This window comes from Mercenaria mercenaria, chromosome 3, assembly GCF_021730395.1.
Source record: "Mercenaria mercenaria strain notata chromosome 3, MADL_Memer_1, whole genome shotgun sequence".
NCBI classification, from domain to species: Eukaryota; Metazoa; Mollusca; class Bivalvia; order Venerida; family Veneridae; genus Mercenaria; species Mercenaria mercenaria.
Window position 1 is genome coordinate 36657115 of NC_069363.1, and position 16549 is coordinate 36673663.

Below are 16549 nucleotides of genomic sequence, written 5' to 3' on the forward strand. Positions count from 1 at the left end.
AGAAAATATCAGATTTCTTGGTTAAGTTTTATGTTTAGGTCAACTTTTCTCCTAAACTATCAAAGCTATTGCTTTGAAACTTGGAATACTTGTTCACCATGATAAGCAGACCCTGTACATCAAGAAACATAACTCCATCTTGCTTTTTGCAAGAATTATTGCCCCTTTTGGACTTAGAAAATCAGTTTTCTTGGTTAAGTTTTATGTTTAGGTCAGCTTTTATCCTAAACTATCAAAGCTATTGCTTTAAAACTTGCAACACTTGTTCACCATCATAAGCTGACCCTGTACAGCAAGAAACATAACTCCATCCTGCTTTTTGCAAGATTTATGGCCCCTTTTGGACTTAAAAAATATCAGATTTCTTGGTTAAGTTTTATGTTTAGGTCAACTTTTTCTCTTAAACTATCAAAGCTATTGCTTTGAAACTTGCAACACTTGTTCACCATCATAAGCTGACCCTGTACAGCAAGCAACATAACTCCATCCTGCTTTTTGCAATAATTATTGCCCCTTTTGGACTTAGAAAATCATTTTCTTGGTTGAGTATTATGTTTAAGGCAACTTTTCTCATAAACTATCAAAGCTATTGCTTTAAAACTTGCAACAGTTTTTCACAATCATAAGTGGACACTGTACATCAAGAAACATAACTCTATACTGCTTTTTGCAAGAATGATCCCCCTTTTTAGACTTAGAAAATCATGGGTAGGACAATATTTCTATTATACAAAAAAAATCAGATGAGCGTCAGCACCCGCAAGGCGGTGCTCTTGTTAGTTGATATTGTAGTTGGTTTGTTTGACTGAAGTACATGACCCCCAAAATTCTTTTGATATTTTTTTTTCAGCACTGGCAATATTCTTTAAGAAAATGTAAAACACTAAGCTACATACATTTAAAACGGGTCCTGCTCTGTGCTGTAGCCATTTGAATTTGTCAATTTTATCTAGAATAAAGAAGGCCAGCTATTTAGTATGTTCATACCATAATGTCTCTCCCCAAACATGGCTTCATATATAAATGTTAGAAATGTGAAGCTTAGATGTTTTCATGCTATCTATTTCATTTAGGAACTAGAATTTTATCTGGCACCATTTACTGTCTTACAGCTTGATACCTTTGTTTATAATATGACCATGTATTGTTCCAAAAGTTTGAAGTCACAACATGTGGTGCACTAACTGGTATGCGACATGGTACCATTTGTTTGCCGCAGATGCATAAAAACAAAACCACAAAGGGATAAAGTTACGAGCAACCGACACTGATACACACTGTTATTTTCTATAGTAAAACAGTTTGTTTGCTAGTTGTTACTTGTAGCTTCATTTGACCGTTCCAAACAGTTCTGGTACATGCTGAGTAATTCCGTAGTAAGCAGTCTTTTTTTGCATAAAAACAAGGATAAAAATCTAACAAGAAAAGACACATCAAAGAACGTACGCTTAAAGCTAACATTCTCTATGATGCATTATCTGGTTGTGATACTGTCTCAATACGTTTGCAAGGCATAGGGTATCTTTACTTACGGTTATGCCATGTTAAAAGATTCAAGAAGCGCACATGACAACTGGAAGGATAAGTTGTTTTATCATGCAAAGAAATATAAAAATGAAGCCAGAGAATATATTTACTTAAGCAATTAGATGTATTGAAAGCAACCCCCTGAGAGATGTTCATGTATGTAGCAAAAAACATTGTATCAAGCAGGTTGTAAACAGGAATTTATAGTATACATTGACGTTGCTAGTCCTGTCAACTGAAAATGGTCAAGAGAATTGGTGCTTGGCTTTAATTATGTGATACGCTTCATAATTAGCTGCTATAAGTTGGAGGAAACTCATAAACGTAACTACAAGAATACATACAAAGGCAGATAAAAATGTATCAAGCCAATCCTGTGTACTTAGACATTTTGAAGACATGTGTGCTAGAGAGTGAAATACTGGCAAATCTATTGCAGTTTTAGTTAAATACTGAAAGATTTGTTACGCCTAAAATTAAAAGTTGTTTGTGTAGGTTAACTTGATTGTTACTTTTCTTTCAACTTTTGTAAGTTCACAAAAAACGCTTTGGACATTACCCTTAACAGGTAATTATTCTTGGACTTATAATTGCGCTACTGAGAGGTATTCCCAACACTGTATTGGACAAAGAGCACATATCAGCTATGATTATAACTAGGACGGCCTGTAATAGCCAGTTTACCCGTGCTGAATGAGCTCCATCGGCTATACCGAGATGCAGAGTATACCCAACTCTTGACCCACAAGTACAATGTTCTGAATGATCATTTCTTTATCAGATACATGATAACATTATATAGGCCAATTTGGAACCTAAGACAGAAAATACACTATTTCGTTATTTGTCAGAAGGCTTAATATGCAAGATAACTGTAGCTCAGTATATTTTAAGGAGACATTGTTTATAAACTAATTGATTAATCTTGAACTTCAAAAATTTGCATCTAACTCTATTTGGTATGACTTTCTTTATTTCTGTATCATATTTTCATCTTAAACAATTTTTTATATGTAACTATTTGCATTCTTGGGCAGTAAATCACTGCACTTTAGAAATGTTTATAGTTATAAGCTCTGTAGAGAGATTCAGTGAGAGAGACCGTCTAGTGGTAAAGGTGTTGTCAGATCAATAGAAAAATCGTTGGTTCAAACCGTACAAAGGTTAATCTATCATACAATACCAGTGCTATTTTCAAGAAAGCGGAATTTAGACTGATTCTAAAACTTGAAATCTTAATCTAATTCAAATAAATTAGTATCATTGAATATAGTATAAATTAGCAATTATAAATTCAACAATACATTTAGTTCATATTCTGTTTTCTTTTGTTGTAAAGAAAGAATTAGGATGATCGTATGCTTTAGCTTGAAGTCATTAATTGTCTTGAAAAACATATAAGTTATGTTCTGTATAATACATTTTACATGAATTTAAATTAGATATTGAATTAATTAAAAGAAAAACACAAAATAACCTCTTCTTTAGCTGCTCTTTTGAATGGTTAATAGGGAAATCAAAGTGACGGTACCCCATGTACAGTATAAGTACTGTAAAATCAATTATATGAATTACAATATGTACGTATATGTGAACTTGTTTTATAAAATACCCTTAATGAAACTCAAAATGTAAAGAATGTTTAAATAATATTTTGATATAATTTAATACTAAAATTAGTTTTGTTTACCTGAGTAAAATAATATTCACACTTAAAAATAAAGTCATCCTGTAAATGAAATTTTTAAACAATTTCCCCCCTTTTAGGGCCTCATCTATAGCATTTGTCAGTGTCATATATATTAAATGTGTATAATATGTAACTAAATAAATATTATGTCAATAACAGTTACTTATTTAGGTTATAATTTAACCTTTTGGACATTGCTTTCAAAAATATATGTTTAAAATAAATAAAAAATAGGTCCCTTTTTGGGGCCTCATTTTAAGCTAATTAAGGTTAGTGAACTGCGTGTCTCCTCCGTTTTTTGGATTCAGCATATTTCAAAATAGTTACAAAGTTTGGTGCTTTCTTCACAAAAGGAAACATCTTTTTTCTATAACCTACTCACTAATATGATAACGTTGGTTTAAACAACCTCATGTAATAAAAACAGATTGAAAAGGTTGCCTGATAAGTGGCTTTTTCCCATTTGATATTTTTAAAACATTGCAAGATTTGCATGTAAACTGATGTGCTACATATAGTTAATCACTGTATCATTTATTTTCTTGGAATCCAAAGGTTATTGTGCTAGTGTCTTAAAATATATTATATTTTGAGGGTGTTTAGGTGAAGCAGACATCCATGATCATATCATTATGTCCATCTTTCTGTCTGTATGTATGTCCATCAGCCAACATATGTTACAGGTGATTATTTGGGTTAAGACCGGCCACAGTGCCAAGCTGACGGATCCTTCAGTATTTTACTTTTGTGCCAGTGAGCATACACCTGAATCTGTTGGCATTTTTACTGGTCTTCGCATGCATTTTTTGTGTTGGGTTTAGCTTCATATCAACAAACTGTAGGTAATCTTCACATGCATGGAAATGTGAAGGATATGTTTTTTCACAATACAGAAGTTTTGATGTTTTAAGTGTTAGCTACCTTGTAATTTGTTTCATATGCATTGTTGTTGTGGTTATAATTTTTAGTGAGAAAAGTTTGGGTATTCCACTTTTTAAAATACCTAAATAATGCAGCTGATTGTTAAGCATGTTTTAGATGATTTCTTTTATCAGTTTTGTATTTTTAACAGTTCACCACTGTTAGTTAAAACAGATACAGAGAGTACATAACTGACCAGGCATTATTTAAGAAAAAATTTATAACAAAAGAGTGTTTTAACACTATTTTTGCACGATGGGCGGTTATACGTTGAGCGTATGGGCCTCCGTGGCCGAGTGGTTAAGGTCGCTGTCTTCAGATCACTTGCCCCTCACCGACGTGGGTTCGAGCCTCACTCGGGGCGTTGAATTCTTCATGTGAGGAAGCCATCCAGCTGGCTTACGGAAGGTTGGTGGTTCTACCCAGGTGCCCGCTCGTGATGAAATAATGCACGGAGGGTCTTCCTCCACCATTAAAGCTGGAAAGTCGCCATATGACCTATGATGTGTCGGTGCGACGTTAAATCAAACAAAATAAATAAAATAAATAAGTATGTCGGGCGTAATAATTTCACAAGGAAGCAGCCCGAGTGAAATTATTTGTACGACATATTACTGCCCGTGTGTATAAATAGTGTTAAAACACGGTTTTGCTATAAATTATTTCGATTCTAATATGCCCTTAATCTAAAATAGTAGATAAAATACAGTAGCGCTCTTTCTTGGTCGCAGCAAAAACTGACGTCACGGCATGTTAATGTGACGTCATTCTAGCATAAGCGTTTTAACAGAGACAAGCATTTTAGAGTTAGTGTTTTTGTTGAATCAGAATCTTAATGCAGTGTATTAACAACATTATATACCTCATTATTTAATGTTAGAATATTTTTTACTGATACAGTGAGTCCACTATGAGATTATTACAGCTTGACAATTTCTTATCAGATGTATCAATTTCAGTTATTGCATATTATCTCATGTTTTAGTTTTTGAAATTTATTAGCTTGAAGGACATGAAATATTTCAGTGAACAGTAGTGATGTTTATTTCTTAACAGATTATTAATCCTGACTGTGTGTATCACAATTTATTTTTTAAGTAGCTCTTAAGTTAATTCTCATAATGAATCATCATTGAATCTCATTTATTCTGAGAGTATAGTACTCGGGATTTTGACAAACCTCTGATGGATGAGAATGATTGAATATAGATCTACTTGTTAATATTAGTGACTTTGTTTTAACCAATTAAGATTACTTTTTTCTTGTTTTTGGTTAATTAGTTTTATATAGTCCTATATGGTTTTTATTAGCTCACCTGTCACAAAGTGACAAGGTGAGCTTTTGTGATCGCGCGGCGTCCGTCGTCCGTGCGTGCGTGCGTGCGTGCGTCCGTCCGTCCGTCCTTAAACTTTTGCTTGTGACCACTCTAGAGGTCACATTTTTCATGGGATCTTTATGAAAGTTGGTCAGAATGTTCACCTTGATGATATCTAGGTCAAGTTCGAAACTGGGTCATGTGCCATCAAAAACTAGGTCAGTAGGTCTAAAAATAGAAAAACCTTGTGACCTCTCTAGAGGCCATATATTTCACAAGATCTTCATGAAAATTGGTCAGAATGTTCACCTTGATGATATCTAGGTCAAGTTCGAAACTGGGTCACGTGGGTTCAAAAACTAGGTCTAAAAATAGAAAAACCTTGTGACCTCTCTAGAGGCCATATTTTTCATGAGATCTTCATGAATATTGGTCAGAATGTTCACCTTGATGATATCTAGGTCAATTTCGAAACTGGGTCACGTGCCGTCAAAAACTAGGTCATTAGGTCTAAAAATAGAAAAACCTTGTGACCTCTCTAGAGGCCATATTTCTCAATGGATCTTCATGAAAATTGGTCAGAATGTTCAGCTTGATGATATCTAGGTCAAGTTCAAAACTGGGTCACGTGCGGTCAAAAACTAGGTCAGTAGGTCTAAAAATAGAAAATCCTTGTGACCTCTCTAGAGGCCATATTTCTCAATGGATCTTCATGAAAATTGGTCAGAATGTTCAGCTTGATGATATCTAGGTCAAGTTCGAAACTGGGTCATGTGCGGTCAAAAACTAGGTCAGTAGGTCTAAAAATAGAAAAACCTTGTGACCTCTCTAGAGGCCATATTTTTCAATGGATCTTCAGGACAATTGGGCAGAATGTTTACCTTGATGATATCTAGGTCAAGTTCGAAACTGGGTCACATGGGGTTAAGAAATAGGTCAGTAGATCTAAAAATAGAAAAACCTTGTGACCTCTCTAGAGGCCATATTTTTCATGAGATCTTCATGAATATTGGTCAGAATGTTCACCTTGATGATATCTAGGTCAGGTTCGAAACTGGGTCACGTGGGTTCAAAAACTAGGTCAGTAGGTCTGAAAATAGAAAAACCTTGTGACCTCTCTAGAGGCCATATTTCTCAATGGATCTTCATGAAAACTGGTGAGAATGTTCAGCTTGATGATATCTAGGTCAGGTTCATAACTGGGTCATGTGCGGTCAAAAACTAGGTCAGTAGGTCGAAAAAATAGAAAAACCTTGTGACCTCTCTAGAGGCCATATTTTTCACGAGATCTTCATGAAAATTGGTGAGAATGTTCAGCTTGATGATATCTAGGTCAAATTTAAAAGTGGGTCACGTGCCTCCAAAAACTAGGTCATTAGGTCAAATAATAGAAAAACCTTGTAACCTCTCTAGAGGCCATATTTTTCAATGGATCTTCATGAAAATTGGTCAGAATTTTTTATCTTGATGATATCTAGGTCACTTGTGCTCAAAAACTAGGTCACTATGTCAAATAATAGAAATAACGACGTCATACTCAGTTGAACACTGGGTCATGTGGGGATAGGTGAGCGATTCAGGACCATCATGGTCCTCTTGTTTTACTATTTACTTTCTGTTAGATTTACCATCAGTGTATTCCTGATATTTCATGTATTCAGGTCAGTAGGTGTTTCATATGTTTTTATTAGCCCACCGGAGCACAAAGTGCTCAGGGTGAGGTATTGTGATCGCTCACCGTCCGGCGTCCGTCCGGCGTCTGTCCGTCCATCCACACTTTCCTTTAAACAACATCTCCTCCTAAACCAAAAGGCCAATTTTGATGAAACTTCACAGGGTTGTTCCTTGGATGGTCTTCTTTAAAAATTGTTGAAAGAATTGAATTCGATACACAATCCTGGTTGCCATGGCAACCAAAAGGAAAAACTTTAAAAATCTTCTTCTCAAAAACCAGAAGCCCTAGAGCTTAGATATTTGGTGCGAAGCATTGCCTAGTGGACCTCTACCAAGTTTTTTCAAATCATGACCCCCAGGGTCAAAATTGACCCCGCCCTAGGGGTCACTTGATTTTACATAGGAAAATCTTAAAAAATCTTCTTCTCAAAAACAAGAAGCCCTAGAGCTTAGATATTTGACATGTAGCATTGCTTAGTGGACCTCTACTAAAATTGTTCAAATCATGACCACGGGGTCAAAATTGACCTCGCCCCAGGGGTCACTTGATTTTACATAGGAAAATCTTCAAAAAATTTCTAAAAATAAACCAGAAGGCCTAGAGCTTAGATATTTGACATGTCGCATTGCCTAGTGGGCCTCTACAAAATTTGTTCAAATCATGACCCCCGGGGTCAAAATTGACCCCACCCCAGGGGTCACTTGATTTTACATAGGAAAATCTTCAAAAATTTTCTAAAAATAAACCAGAAGGCCTAGATCTTAGATATTTGACATGTAGCATTGCCTGGTAGACTTCTACAAAAAATTTTCAAATCATGACCCCTGGGGTCAAATTGACCCCACCCCATGGGATTACTTGATTGTACATAGAAAAATCTTCAAAATAAACCAGATGGCCTAGAGCTTAGATATTTCATATGTAGCATTGCCTAGTGGACCTCTACAAAATTTGTTCAAATCATGACCCCGGGGTTAAAATTGACCCCACCCCAGGGGTCACTTGATTTTACATAGGAAAATCTTCAAAAATTTTCTAAAAATAAACCAGAAGGCTTAGATCTTAGATATTTGACATTTAGCATTGCCTAGTAGACTTCTACAAAATTTGTTCAAATCATGACCTCCGGGGTCAGATTGACCCCCACCCCATTGGGTTATTTGTTTAGCTTTAGCAAAGAATTTTTTTCAAGAAAGCAATTAAACTCCTGAGAGCGATATAGGGCCATCATGGCCCTCTTGTTTGTTTAAACAAGTGTTTTTTCAGCAAGATCGTGCTGTTAAATGAAGATGTGTGTTTCATTTATGCTTGACAGATTATAATTATTGTGTTAGCAGAACTTTGCATTTTAGATTTATTTTCCTTTTTTGCTTTTACATAAACATGATTTACCTGCAGATATGTGCTCATTTTTAATCAGGTGAAAAGTTTGTAATGTATGTATTTGAACCAGTAATGATAAATAATCCAGTTAGGTGTATAGATAACTTAAATGAGCTTTCAGTCATGCTGTAGATAGGCTATATCTTACATTATCATAGCAAAAAGTACAGAATTTCTTCAAAAATTATTATGTTTTAAGAGGGTTTTAAATTAACTAACATCACTTAAACTAATTATCTATTTTACCTCAAAGATGCAAACCTCGTTAATTATATATTATTTTATATTATACATTTCCACTTGTGTTTACTTCACTTTATTTTAAAACTGTATTTATTATATTTATAAAGCCAAAACTATGCTCAGAGACTGAACTCTTCATTGTTATCCCCTGCCGATGAAATCGGGAGGGGGGTATTGAAATGGCGTTGTCCGTCCGTCACGTCCGTCCGCAGCCATTTCTCAGTAACTAGCAGGTAGAATTTCATGAAACTTGAAATAAACATGAACCAACATACTGCGATGATGGCCGTCAAGATTTTTTTTGGATTGGTCAATTTCTCTTAGAGTTATTGCCCTTGATTCAATGAAAAATGCCCAAAAATGTCCGTCTGCAGCCATTTCTCAGTAACTAGCAGGTAGAATTTCATGAAACTTGAAATAAACATGCACCAACATACTGCGATGATGCCTGTCAAGTTTTTTTTTGCATGGTCAATTTCCCTTAGAGTTATTGCCCTTGATTTAATGAAAAATCCAGCTGCAGCTATTTCTCAGTAACAAGCTGGTAGATTTACATGAAAACTTGAAATAAATATGATAAATACTTCAATGATGCCTGTCATTTTTAGCTCGACTTTTCGAAGAAAAAGTAGAGCTATTGTACTTGCCCCGGCGTCGGCGTCGCCGTTGGTTAAAGTTTTTGATAAAGTCAAATATCTCTGTTACTATCAAAGCTGTTGACTTGAAACTTAAAATAGTTATTTACTATCAAAGTCTACACCAGGAAAAACAATCCCCATAACTCTGTTTGAATTTTGACAGAATGATGCCCCTTTTTAACTTGGATTTTTTTTTACTGGCAAAGCTCTAATTCAGAGTCAAGCACTGAGAAAAGTCGAGGGCGCTGTCTTATGGACAGCTCTTGTTTTTTTTAGTTGGTCAATTTTTGAAGAAAAAGTAGAGCTATTGTACTTGCCCCGGCGTCGGCGTCGCCGTTGGTTAAAATTTTTGATAAAGTCAAATATCTCTGTTACTATTAAAGCTTTTGACTTGAAACTCAAAATAGTTATTTACTATCAAAGTCTACACCAGGAGACACAATTCCCATAACTCTGGTTTGAATTTTGACAGAGTTATGTCCCTTTTTAACTTGGATTTTTTTTACTGGCAAAGCTCTAATTCAGAGTCAAGCACTGAGAAAAGTCGAGCAAGCTGTCTTACGGACAGCTCTTGTTTTTTTAGTTGGTCAATTTTCCTTAGAGTTATTGCCCTTTAATTGTTTAACAATCTCCAGATTTGTACATAACAAACCAATCGATTGGTAGAATTTCATTAAACTTCTTTCATTCTTTTCCATGAACATTTATTATAAACATGTGAAGTTGTGTTACCCACAACAGGTCACCACCTTGCCTTGGTCACACCCTTTCGGCGGGGGATACCAATTCATCGAATTTGCTTGTTTTTTTTTGTAATGGATTGTTCAGGTTGTTGCCTATTCACGCTCGATAATCTCCAGAATCATAACTAGTCTGTTATATTAGAAAAATACGTAAGATTTAATTACCTGTGTCACAGATTTATTTTGTACTAGATCCATCATAACCAGAAATCACAATAGAAGTATTTCCATACATAACCGACTGGTTATGATTCTGGAGATTTCCGGGCATGCTTTTACCCATTCCAATTTAATGTTCAAAATATAGTAAGATTTTCTCTTATTACTTGCCAACACAATAGTATTAATTTTTATTATTTAATCGGGTTTTATTTGATTACATTATAACTGCTGTGTGTGCCATGACGTTTGTCCATTTACATGAAATATCTTACACAGTATTAGCTGATATGGTAATAAATGTGTTTATATATATATATATATATAGTCTTGGTTGTTATGGTGTCATATGTTCATAGGCAAATTTATTTCAAAAATGCTCTTTTTATTATCCCCTTCAAAGAAGATTGGGTATATTGGTTTGCTCATTATCTGTCAGTAGACCATTTGGTTTCCTATCAATAACTAAAGAATTCTTAGTCTCACAATAGTCAAATCTCAAAAGATGTGGTCAGTAGATGTAGATGACCCCTATTATATGGGGTGTCAATAGGTCAGGTCACTGTGACCTTGAAACTCAAAATGGTTCAGAAATGCTTCGGCCTAAAGCCATCAGACTCCTTTGGTAAGTAGATGACCCCTATTATTTTATTTTTTTTGAGGGGGGGGGGGGGTGGGGGGGCACCAGTAAGTCATAGGTTGAAGTCATAGACCTGTTTACGTCTGTGGATTGTTCGTACATAGAATATATTTGCATCAGAAGCATTACAGATTAATAATGAAATTCTGTGGAAATTTGTCATTGGCAGTAAAAAAGATAAGTCCATTCTGTTGTTTTTGATGCCTTTTTGTTACTTAGAAAACATTTTGCTAGAGAAACTTATCGGTACCAACTGGACGCTTATTGGTAATACAAGGTAGTGGGGGGAAGCTTCTTTCCTCATGTACTGTTACTTGGACATTGACTTTACCTGTATAGACACGGTAAAAATGACATGTTGTGGGATAAACACACTAAATAACTAGTCTTCTTTATTCTGTATAAAACTGAGAAAAGTCCAATGGCTGCAGCACATACCTGGACCCATTTTAAATCTCTAACTTAATTTGCTTGAAGAATGTTGTCAGAGTTGAAAAAAAGTAAAGGAAAATATTTTTAATCAACAAACACTAAAATCTGCTCAAAAGTGAGACCCCAATTTGTAGTGGTGGTGTGTGACCTCAGTTTCAATGACAAAGTCTGTAATGCAATTATTCATGATGAAAATTCTACCTGAATGACAAACATAGGTCTGTCTTGTGATTAAAGCAAAATATTGCAATGAAAGTAAGGAAAATAACTAGCTCTAGAGCAAAAAAAGAAAAAAACAACAACAGAACTTCGTGAATCCGACATTATATGACCTCCTTTTTAGCTTACCTGAGCAATTCTCAAGTGAGTTTTTGTGATCGTTCGATGTCCGGCGTCTGTCTGTCAACATTTACCTTGTGTATGCGATAGAGGCTATATTTTTCAACTAATCTTCATGAAATTTTGTCAAAATGATAGCCTTGATGAAATCTAGGACGAGTTCGAAAATGGGTCATCTGGGGTCAAAAACTAGGTCACTAGGTCAAATCAAAGAAAAACCTTGTGTATGTGATAGAGGCTGTATTTTTAGCTCGACTATTCAAAGAATAGTCTAGCTATTCTACTCACCCTGGCGTCGGCGTTGGTGTCACACCTTGGTTAAGTTTTTGCATGCAAGTACATACAGCTATCATTTAAAGGCATATAGCTTTGAAACTTATTTATTAATTTTCTAGGTCAATTACCAACCTCACTGGGTCAAGTTCCATAACTCTAACATGTATTTTGAGCAAATTATGCCCCCTTTTGGACTTAGAAAATTCTGGTTAAAGTTTAACATGCAAGTTACTATCTCCAAAACTAATGCAGATATTAAATTGAAACTTCACGTGTCTTCGGGGTTATAAAACTAGTTGATAGCACCAAGTCCCATAACTCTGACCTTCATTTTGACCAAATTATGCCCCCTTTTGGAAAATTCTGGTTAAAGTTTTGCGTGCAAGTCGTACAGCTATTACTAAAAGGCATATAAATTTGAAACTTATTTTTTCTTTTGCTAGATCAATTACCTACCTCACTGGGTCAAGTCCCATAACTCTGACATGTATTTTGGCCAAATTATGCCCCCTTTTGGACTTAAAAAATTCTGGTTGAAGTTTTGCGTGCAAGTACATACAGCTATTACTAAAAGGCATATAGATTTGAAACTTATTTTTTCTCTTTCTAGATCAATTACCTACCTCACTGGGTCAAGTCCCATAACTCTGACATTTATTTTGGCCAAATTATGCCCCCTTTTGGACTTAGAAAATCCTGGTTAAAGTTTTACATGCAAGTAACTATCTCCAAAACTACTACAGATATTAAACTGAAACTTCACGTGTGTCTTCGGGGTTATAAAACTAGTTGATAGCAGCAAGTCCCATAACTCTGACATTTATTTTGGGCAAATTATGCCCCCTTTTGGACTTAGAAAATCCTGGTTAAAGTTTTGCGTGCAAGTACATACAGCTATTACCAAAAGGCATATAGCTTTGAAACTTATTTATTCTTTTTCTAGGTCAATTACCAACCTCACTGGGTCAAGTTCCATAACTCTTAACATGTATTTTGAGCAAATTATGCTCCCTTTTGGACTTAGAAAATTCTGGTTAAAGTTTTACATGCAAGTTACTATCCCCAAAACTAATGCAGATATTGAATTGAAACTTGTTTCTTCGTGGTTATAAAACTTGTTGATAGCATCAAGTCCCATAACTCTGATATGTATTTTGGTCAAATTATGTCCCCTTTCGAACTTAAAACTCTTTTGATATTTAACATTTTGGGTAATAATTTCCTGCTTCTGTGACAATATTTCGAATAGTCGAGCTTGGCTGTCTTACGGACAGCTCTTGTTCAATTGATTGTCATGAATTTTGGTCGGAATGATTACCTTGATCAGTCTGGATCAAAAAGTAGGTCACTAGGTCAAATCAAAGAAAAACCTTGTGTATGTGATAGAAGCTGTATTTTTCAATTGATCTTCATGAATTTTGGTCAGAATGATAGCCTTGATAAAATCTAGGTAAAGTTTGAATATGGGTCATCTTGGGTCAAAAACTAGGTCACTAGGTCATATCTAAGAAAAAGCTTGTGTATGCAATAGGGACTGCATTTTACACCGAATCTTCATAAAATTTGCTCACAATGTTTGTCTGGATGAAATCTAGGTCAAGTTTAAATGTGGGTCATCTGGTGTCAAAAACTAGGTCACCCAGTCAAATTAAAGAAAAACCTTGTGGCTGCGTTTCACACTGGATATTCATAAGATTTGGTCGGAATGATAGCCTTGATGAAATCTAGGCCAAGGTCGAATATGGGTCATCTGGGGTCAAAAACTAGGTCACTAGTTCAGATCAAAGAGAAAACTTGTGTATGCAATAGAGGCTGTATTTTTCAACTGATCTTCATGAAATTTTGTCGGAATGATAGCCTTGATGACATCTAGGTCAAGTTCGAAAATGGTTCATCTGGGGTCAAAAACTAGGTCACCTTTCAAATCAAGGAAAAACCTTGTGTATGCAATAGAGGCTGCATTTTACACTGGAGTGTCATAAAATTTAGTCAGAATGGCTGCCTTGATAAAATCTAGGTCAAGTTTAAAAATTAGGTCACTAGGTCAAATCAAAGACAAACCTTATGTATATGATAGAGGCTGTATTTATGTCTCCCACCACACAGTGGTGTGGGACACATATTGATTTACTCCAGTCTGTGTGTGTCTGTCAGTGTGTCTGTCACAAAGCTTGTCCGCACTTTAAGTCGAACATTTCTCATCCAATCTTCACCAAACTTCAACAAAATGTGTCTGCCAATAAGTGCTCAGCCAAGTTCGATAACTAGTCAAATCGGCCTAGGCACTTTGGTATTATGGCCCTTGAATTACCGAAAAATGCTCAGATTTTAGGCGCATTCCTGGAGCCAAAAGGACCCTTATACTACTCGTGAGTAGTATAGGGGTCCTTTTGGCATGAGTAGTACAGGGGTCCTTTTGGCTCCAGGAATGCGCATGCAGTCTATAGGAGTCCTTTTGACTTGATGAATGTGCATGCGCTCTAGCAGGGCAAGTTCGATAATGAGCCAAATCGGTCCAGGCACTTTGGAGTTATGGCCCTTGAATTACCGAAAATCGGCCTTTTTACTCTTGTCCGTGCTCTAAGTCGAACATTTCTCATCCGATCATCACCAAACTTTAACAAAATGTGTTTGACCATAGGTCCGCGGCCAAGTTCGATAACTAGCCAAATCGACCCAGGTACTTTGGAATTATGGCCCTTGAATTACCGAAAATCGGCCTTTTTATTCTCGTCTGCGCTATAAGTCCAACATTTCTCACCCGATCTTCACCAAACCTAAACCAAATGTTTTTTACCATAACTCCTTGACCAGGTTCATTAACTAGCCAAATCGCCTGAGGCACTCCAGAATTATGGCCCTTGAATTACCCAAAATCGGCCTTTTTCCTCTTAAGGGTATATTTGTAGTTAGTAAACAATATATAAAGACTGACTTGCTATTTAGATGATTAGGCAGTTGTGGGAGACATGCGCTTTTCTCAAAAGCAACTCTAGTTTTCAATTGATCTTCATGAAATTTTGTCAGAATGATAGCCTTGATGAAATCTAGGCCAAGGTCGAATATGGATCATCTGGGGTCAAAAACTAGGTCACTAGTTCAAATCAAAGAGAAAACTTGTGTATGCAATAGAGGCTGTATTTTTCAACTGATCTTCATGAAATTTTGTCGGAATGATAGCCTTGATGACATCTAGGTCAAGTTCGAGGTCATCTTGGGTCAAAAACTAGGTCACTAGGTCAAATCAAAGAAAAAGCTTGTGTATGCAATAGGGACTGCATTTTACACCGAATCTTCATAAAATTTGCTCACAATGTTTGTCTGGATGAAATCTAGGCCAAGTTTTAATGTGGGTCATCTGGTGTAAAAAACTAGGTCACCCAGTCAAATTAAAGAAAAACCTTGTGTATGCAATAGGGGCTGCGTTTCACACTGGATATTCATAAAATTTGGTCGGAATGATAGCCTTGATGAAATCTAGATCAAGTTCGAATATGGGTCATCTGGGGTCAAAAACTAGGTCACTAGGTCAAATCAAAGAAAATGCTTGTTTACACTCAAGATTTTTGCTCTTTGGTCAATTGTTTAAATGAAAAATTGTGTCAGAATATGTTGTTTCTGAAATATGAGCAACCCATGGCTCTTGGCCCTCTTGTTTTTCTACCTATTTCCTTCTTAAGTGTCTGTATAGCCTGACAGCAAACAACACAAATGTTATGTTGAACTTAACTCTAAACAGAAACGTAAAACAATAGTTTTTAGCTCAACTATACTAGGTATATGGAGTTCTGGCGTCGGTGTCCTGCGTCTACACCTTGGTTAAAGTTTTTCTCTTTATCTCTGTAATTATTTGATGAATTTGCTTCAAACTTAAAACACTTATTCCTCATCATCACCCACATCATTTGGCACAAGGGCCATAACTCTCGCACCAATATTTTATGAATTATCCCCCCTTTTTACTTATAATGTCAGGTTAAAGTTTTGGTGCACTTTCACTCTATCTAAGTTGTTACCAAATGGATTTGATTCAAACTTAAAATAGTTGTTCCACAGCATCACTCACATCATATGACACAAGGTCGATAACCCTTGCAACAGTTTTTCATGAATTATGCCCCCTTTTTACTTAGAATTTTTGGATAATTTTGATGCATTTTCACTATATTTCTGTTATCATAGGAGGGATTTGATTCAAAATTAAACAATTGTTCAGCATCATCACCCACATCATATGACACAAGGGTTATTACCCTGGCACCAATATTTCATGAATTATTTGCCCTTTTTACATGAAATGTCAGGTTAAAGTTTTGATGAACTGTCAGTCTATGTCTGTTATAACCAACGGATTTGATTCAAACTTAATATAGTTGTAGCACATCACCACCCACATCATATTACACAAAGGTCATAACTCTTGCACCAGTATTTTATGAAAACAGAATTATCCACCTATTTCTTAGAATTTCAGGTTAAACTTTTGGTGCACTTCCACTCTATCTCAGTTATTACCAAATGGATATGATTCAAAGTTAAAATGGTTGTTCCACATCATCACCCACAT